This window comes from Leptonychotes weddellii, chromosome 9, assembly GCF_054177405.1.
Source record: "Leptonychotes weddellii isolate Sample4059 chromosome 9, ASM5417740v2, whole genome shotgun sequence".
NCBI lineage: Eukaryota > Metazoa > Chordata > Mammalia > Carnivora > Phocidae > Leptonychotes > Leptonychotes weddellii.
In genome coordinates, this window is record NC_138377.1 from 12,198,892 (window position 1) to 12,206,634 (window position 7,743).

Genomic DNA, 7,743 nt, shown 5'->3' on the forward strand with positions numbered 1-7,743 from the left:
CTACAGTTATGTGTGATTTTGAAACTAAACATGGTGGGGTGTTTTTTGTTTGTTTGTTTTCTGTCAACAAATGGTGATAGGAAAACTGGATAGCCACATGCATAAGAATGGAGTTGGACCTGACACCACATACAAAAATTAACTCGAAATGGATCAAAGACCTAAATATGAGTTGAAGTTATAGAACTTTAAAGGACAGAGAAAAAACTTCACAACACTGGATTTGCATTGGTTTTATAGATATGACACCTAGACCACAGGTAACCAAAGAAAATTAGATAAAGTGGTCTACATCAAAATGTAAAACTTCTGTGCATGAAAGGATACTATCAACAGAGCAAAAAGGCAACCTACAAAATGGGAGAAAATACTTGTAAATTATACATCTGATCAGGGACTGATAACCAGAATATAGAAAAGAAGTCTTACAACTCAACAGTAAAAAAACAAACAACTCGATTAAAAATGAGCCAAGAACTTAGACAAACATTCCTCCAAAGAACATATACAAATGGTCAATAATCCATGAAAAGATGCTCAACATCACTAATTACCAGGGAAACCCAAGTCAAAACCACAACGAGATACCACTTCGCACCCATTAGCATGGCCATTTAAACAACAACAACAAAAACAGAAAATAACAGATATTGGTGAAGATGTGGAGAAACTGGAACCATCACGCATTGCCAGAGGGAACATAAAATGGTATAGCTGCTGTGGAAAACATATGATTCCTCCAGTAATTAAACACAGAATTACCCTGTGATCCAGCAATTCCACCAGAGAATGGAAAGCAGGGACTTGCCCAGATATTTGTACACCGTGTTCATAGTGTTATTCACGAAAGCCGAAAGGTGGAAGCAACCTCAGCATCCATCGCTAGATAGGAGTAAACAAAATGTGATAAATGTGGTACATACAGCAGAATAGTATCGAATCTTTTAAAAAGAGGGAAATTCTGACATATGCTCCAATGTGAACAAGGCTTGAAGATATCATGGTGAGCGACATAAGCCCGTGTGGAAGGAACACACCCTCTGATTCCACTAATGGGAGGACTAATCACGTTCATGGAATTAGGAAGTAGAATGGTGGTTTTCAGGGACCAGGAAGTAGAACGGTGGTTTTCAGGGACAGGGAGGAAGGGCAGGGGGAATGCGGAGTTAAGTTAGTGTTACATGGGTACGGAGTTTCAGTTTGGGAAGATGAAAAAGTTCTGGAGAGGGATGGTGGTGCTGATTGCACGACACTATGACTCTACTAATGCCCATTAAAGCGTAGGCTCTCAAATGTTTAAGATGGGAAATTTTATACTCTGGGTGTGTGTGTGTATGTGTGTGTGTATGTGTGTGTATGTGTGTTACTACAATAAACAAAGAAGAGAAGGGAGGAGGAGAAGGAGAGAGTTAAAGCATTTGAACAGAAAGCCTCCATATGTTTTTGACTGAGATGATTAAATTTCTTTCTTTTTTTTTTTTTTTCTGTTTTTCCACATCAGAAGGAAATTCTTATATTGCAGTCTGGCCCAGTTCCCCAGCTCTGCTCTAGGAGAACTCCCCGGTGCTAGAAAGCTCTGGCCAAGTGGGCCTGTGGGTCCGTATGCTGGCATGGGAACACGTTTTTTTCTGACTTCCCAGTTTAATTTAGGGGACGGCACTTCACAAAGTGCTTAAACAGGAAGGAGAAATTACCGACACTGTTATTTTCTTTTACAACAGCTTCAAGATTCAAGCTAAAGCTCCCATTATCCTTTTCCCTCCATTCCTCTAAAAATACTAATTTCCCTATTTGATTCAATGGAGAAGGGAACTTGGGCTGGTTCTGCAGGTGCAGAGGGAGACCTGGGTTCCTGGTCCTCATGGGCTCTTGCAGTGGTAAGTCACCCTGTCCTCCAGGGGCCTCTTGTTCAGCCATGGGTGCTCCTAGTGGATTCAAGTGTTAGGTAAATCCCAGACTTGAACAGGGACTTCCTTTCTGAATGATTGGATAAAGGGCTATTTTACCCAATAATCAGTAGACCCTGTGGATATTTAATTCAACTTGGTAACAGTTCAAAGCTGATGCCAAAAGGGTGCCTTTAATAGAGCAACAGAACACAGGCATTGAGATAATAATTTTTTAAAACAGGAATAACATGGGGCATCTGGGTGGCTCAGTCTGTTAAGTGTCTGACTTCAGCTCAGGTCATGATCTCAGATTCCTGGGATCAAGCCCCTTGTGGGGCTCCCTGCTCAACAGGGAGTCTGCTTCGCCCTCTCCTTCTGCCCCTCAACCACCCCCCCACACACACACGTGCTCTCTCCCTCAAATAAATAAATAAAATCTTTTTTAAAAATAGGAATAACATCTAAATAAAATATGAAAAAATTTAAAAATGGGAATAATCTTAATAACAACAATATTGGCTAACATTTGGGGTACTTTTCATATACTGATTTACTTAATCCTCACAATAACGCAAGTTTTATGACTGTCCCATTTCACAGATGAGGAAACTCAGCCACAGAGCAGCGAGGTAACTTTCCCCAACCCTAAATTTGAATTCCTATCTCTTGACACCTGCTTTCACCATGGGACGTCTCACTGAAAGGCAGACTAGTCAGAGGCTTGCTCTGTGTTGCTGTATTTACTATTCAAGTCATTTTGCTAGCAAGCCATGGGAAACCAACTCAAATTTGCTGAAGTAAGTATGGGCATTTGTCGGTGGTATAACCAAGACCATAGGGTATAGCCAGTTTCAGGCACAGCTGTATCCAAGTGACCAAATGGCAGATATCTATCTGTCTCTCTCTCACACACACACACATACTTTTTCCAACTCTAGAGTCTGTTTACCCCTCTGCTGACAAAGTTAAAATGACTAGCATCAAGCCTACATCCAAAAGTTTAAATTCTAGTAGAAAGACAGAGCTTGTTTTCCCCCTCAGGAGTTCCAGCATGAATCCTGGGATTGGGTCTTAGAGGCCTATCTTGAGTCACCTAATATCCCTAAACCAATCACTGTGGTCAAGTGGAAGGAAAACTTGCATTGGCCTGACCTGATCCAATTGCCCATCTTCATGTCTGGGGGTTAGGGAGGGGCTTGGCTCCACCTTAAACTGTGTGAACCAAGAGTGAGAAAGGCCAATTGAGATGCTATTATCCAAAGAAAGAGGGTGTGCACGGAGGGCAGACAAAAGTAACATTCACTATTGCTGCCTGGAGGGCAGCCAACGATAGACCCAGACTACTATCGGATTTCAAGCTGGAGTATAGGGAATCCCCATTTTGTTGGATTGGATGTCCAGTAGCCTGTTTTTTCCCTACATAGCTTGCTGACCAAAGTTCTTTCAAAGATTCTAACAGCTTTGAATTCATGACTCATGGGTCACTTAAGAAACTGAGTCACTGCCATATTTCTACTTCCATTTTGACATTCATTCAACAGATATTGATGGAGCCCTAGCTGTATGGAAGGATCTTGAGAGACAAAAGTGGATAGTGTCAGGGCCCTCCCTTTCATTCCAGCCAGGGCTGATGTCCATGGCCATTTGCTGTGGGTTTGCTTGACTTTGTAAATCACAAGAAGCTTTTGCATTGAACGTTGGATTTTCCTATGACACCATGGATAGAATTTCAAGTAGTAGCAGGTAGTCAATACATGTTTGCTGATTGATTATATGACAGTGAAGATCCATCCTTCTGTATTTATTATTTTTTTCTCTATTGTTTATCTGCTCCTAGACCGATGGATCACGAGTGTTGGAAACCTTTAGCTATTTCCAAGAACAGTGATGTAATGCTGTTCTTTACAGGTGGTGGACATGGAAATTATTTGCTGTGGGAACCCCATGTTTATTAATCATTTGTGTGGTGGTAAATGTTTGGGACTGGGAAGTCTCACAACTGCCTTTCTTCCCTTTCTGTGTTTTTGCTAACTTTGATCTGGAATTTTAATCTTATTGGGTTATTTCTGGTGAGGTGTTCAAAGACTTTCAAGTATCTCTGTGTTTTTGAGCATTAGCTTCTTTCTGGTGTGTTTTTTCCTAATTTTTCCAAATATAGGACAAAGACCATGAAAGCAGAAAAAAAAAACCATTTTCTGTTCTTGAATTTGATTGCATATTCACAGCTTCCACTTAGTACCTCTCTAGTTATTAGGTTCATTTCAATGTCATTTTCAAGGTGCCTGCCAAAATTATAATCATTTCAATCTAAGTTAATATACATTTAGGGAACAAGTCGGTTCATTTGACTTAAACACTGGACCTCAATATCTGTGTTGACACATGGCTCAAAGCTCCTAGTACAGTTATTGTAGAGCTAGGCTACTGCATATTATTTAATATATTTATTAATTCATTCATCAAATATTTACTGAACACCTACCATACGTGAAGGTGGTCAAAGGCACAGACTTCCAGGTATAAAAGAAACAAGTCCTGGGGATATAATATACAGCATGATGACTATAATTAATAATATGTACTGTCTATTTGAAAGTTTCTAAGAGAGTAGGTCTTAAAGGTTCTCACCACAAGAAAAAAAAACTGTAATGATGTGTGGTACAGATGTTAACTAGACTTCTCGTGGTGCTCATTTCACAATACACATACATATCAAATCATTATGTTGTACACCTGAAACTAGTGTAACATTATATGCCAGTTATATCTCAATTTTAAAATAGATATAAGTAAATAAATAGGTTCATACTTCATGTGCTAGGAAGAGATGTAAAGCAGGCTTTGGGGGAGAGTCAGGGGAGGGCTTTAGATGGGGGGATGTATTAGTCAGCTTGGGCCGCCATAACAAAATATCACAGCCTGGGGGCCATCAACCACAGAAATGTACTTTCTCACAGCTCTGGAGGCTAGAAGTCCGAGATCAAGGTATAGGCAGGTTTGGTTTCTCCTGAAGCCTCTCTTTAGCTGACAGGTGGCCATTTTCTTGCTGTGCATGTGCATGTGTGGTATCTGTCTCTATGCCCATCTCTTATTCTTATAAAGACACCAATCACACTGGATGAGCGCTACCCCTACAAACCCATGTTAACTCAAGCACATCTTTAAAGGCCTTGTCACCAGATGAAGTCACATTCTGAGATATTGAAGATTAGGGCTTCCACATATGCATTTGGGGAGGATACCACTCAGCCCATAGCAGAGGGGTTCTGGAAAACCTCTCCGAGAAAAGGAGACATCTGAACAGAGACCTGAAGAAGGAAGAAGGTCATGGCTGTAGGGTGAGTCATCCAGGAGTGGAGCATCTCTGGCAGGGGGAGAAAATGAGTGCACAGGTTCAAGGCTGGAATATCAAGGGGGGATGGTAGCTGGAGCCCAGTGAGGGAGGCCGGCTCATGAGGAACCTTGGAGGCAGGGTGAGGACTTAATGCTTTTTCTTCTGAATGTCATTGGAAGTCACAGGAGTGTTTTCAGCAAGTCAGAGACATAATCTCACATATGTTTTTAAAGGATTATTTTAAAATTTACAACAGATTTTCTGCAGGCTCCCAAGAATTCAGTGGGAAAGATCATACTGATCATGAAGCCCAGAAGAATTTCTTAGAATAGTTAAGATGCAGACCCCAGAGGTTACTCTCCACTGATTTTTTAGCAATGTCTTCCCTCAAGGGTTAAGGTATCAGCTAAGAATTATTTGGAATACTGGACTGCTGCCAAGGCTTCTCCTGCCACATTCACTGATGCTGAGTTTACAATAAGGGAAATATCCGGCTCCATGTGTATATACCCTTTTCTTGAAGGAAAACTTGGGTTATGATGATCTGGTCTGCATTAATTTATAAGGAGTGATGTTAAATTGACATCACTTGGAACAACTCGAGTCAGGGCAAGCTCTGAGGTGTCTTTTCCCTCCTTGACAGATGCCATCTCTAGACATACATGAAGAAACAAGAGAGTGAAAACAGTTATTTTGGAAATTCTGAGCAACTTCTTGCCAAAAAATAAGGGATCTCCCCAAAGCAGTTCCCACACATCACACCTAGACCCTATTCTGAATTAACCAGACAGGGCATGCTAAAGCCCCACATACAGGAAGCCTGTGTGACACTGGATTATATATAGACCACAAACCATCAAGGGATTTCTTAAGGTACTTTAAATGGCCATATCCATTTTTACAGCGCATTTATGTTGTACTCTGATGCAAGCACAACGCTCAATAGAAAACATATTCATTGAATACATTAGGAGTCATTTTCATGGGAACTTGTAAACACCAACCATCAATTTTCCCTCTTATGCCTCCATTAAACTTTGTTACTGAGGGCTGCCTTCCAGGATCTGTAAAAAGTTTCCTCATATAAAAGACTATAAAAATATTAGACACACACATGCACATACACACAGAAACTTCCTACTGAAATCTCCTGATTAGAGTTAGTAGAATTTTAGCTGAGATAAGTGACATGTCAAAAATAACACTCGGTCACTTTTTCAGTCTCTCTTCTTCTTTTTTAAGATTTATTTATTTATTTTGAGAGAGAGAGTGAGAGGCAGGGACAGAGGGACAGAGAATCCTAAGCAGACTCCACGCTAAGCCTGATGCAGGGCTCCATCTCACGACCCTGAGATCACAACCTGATCTGAAACCAAGAGTTGGATGCTTAACCAACGATGCCACCCGGGCGCACCGTCTTTCTTCTTTTTGAAACACAGTATCTGTTTTATGAAGGGGATATGGTAAGTAGAAACAGATTTAACCTGTTTATGCCCTGAAAATCATTTAGAGGCCATTGGAAACAACTTTAATATGAATATGAAAGCTTCCCTCACCCCCACAGGGAGAGAAAATGGACTAACCTGTTTTGGCCAAACAATTAGAATTACATATGTGTGAATAAAGTCCTTAGTAAAACAAATCATCTGTTATGGAGTTTGGATGTCTGTATCTAAAGTGTGTATGAACATTCCCCTAAAGACTGTCTTTGGACACCCGAAGAAACCCAAGGCACGACACAAACCAGAGGACATTTTCCACAGTCTTGGTAACTGAAGGATACAAGGCAGAGCAGAAGCTAGCTGGCCTCAATCGGGTTCTCAGTCAAGTATTTGGAGGCTATTCTCCACGGCTGAATTAAAAGACCAGGGCAGCAATAAAATAATCTTGTTTCATTGGCTTTAATAAGCAGAGGTAGAGATAGTTAGAGATTATTTATGATAACTCCGTCATCAGCGGAATGTGCTCCGTGCATTCCGAAAACAGGAAGCCTCGCTTTGAGTCTTACTATTAAGTCCTTGCTGTGCAGGGGTGGCAAGTGTTATTAAGTTGTTAGATTAGCAAGGTTCTACTGCATTTTCGCTTTAAGCCGGCGTGCTTTCACAGCTGAGCTGTAATGCTCTGAAAATGCCTACATAACAAGAGACAGACATGGAGCTGAATCCCAAATGGTAAACGGCCAACAGCATTTATACACTATTACCTTGCTTGAAGCCATAAAAAGTCAGCACGTCTGAAAAGACACTATGCCTAAATCCAAAAACATAGAGGAAGCCAACACAGAAAATAGGTAGGCTCTTTCCATAATAACATACCTTTACAGGGGCGCCTGGGTGGCTCAGTCGGTTAAGCGACTGCCTTCGGCTCAGGTCATGATCCTGGAGTCCCGGGATCGAGTCCCGCATCGGGCTCCCAGCTCGGCAGGGAGTCTGCTTCTCCCTCTGACCCTCCTCCCTCTCATGTTCTCTGTCTCTCATTCTCTCTCTCTCAAATAAATAAATAAAATCTTTAAAAAAAAAA